Source organism: Centrocercus urophasianus, unplaced genomic scaffold (genome assembly GCF_019232065.1).
Source record: "Centrocercus urophasianus isolate 14NV4802_14NV808 unplaced genomic scaffold, USGS_Curo_1.0 seq_11, whole genome shotgun sequence".
NCBI classification, from domain to species: domain Eukaryota; kingdom Metazoa; phylum Chordata; class Aves; order Galliformes; family Phasianidae; genus Centrocercus; species Centrocercus urophasianus.
The window spans coordinates 40371285-40371598 of record NW_024884253.1 but is presented as its reverse complement, the minus strand read 5'-3'; positions in this window follow the sequence as shown (position 1 = coordinate 40371598).

The window sequence follows — 314 nt, the reverse complement described above, 5'->3', positions numbered from 1 at the left end:
AAAAAAAAAAAAAAAAAAAAAAAAAAAGCGAAGAGATGTAGGAGATGGGAGATGGGCTCGGCCGCTGGACCGGAGGAGAGCGAGCTCGGTCCCAGGAGGGCTGCGAGGGAAGGAGGCGGCTCTCGGGCGCTGTGCCGGGGTGATGCCGGCTCTCGCACGCAGGACTCCTCGGGTGCAGGAGAGCCTTGGGGGACCCTTCGGGCTGAGTCGGCTGCCAGGCGTGCAAGTAAGTTTGCATGCGGATGCTGAGCAGAACCCCCCCCCTCCTTTTTCTCCCCCCCCCCTTTTTTTTAAGGGATGAAGAAGAAATGATG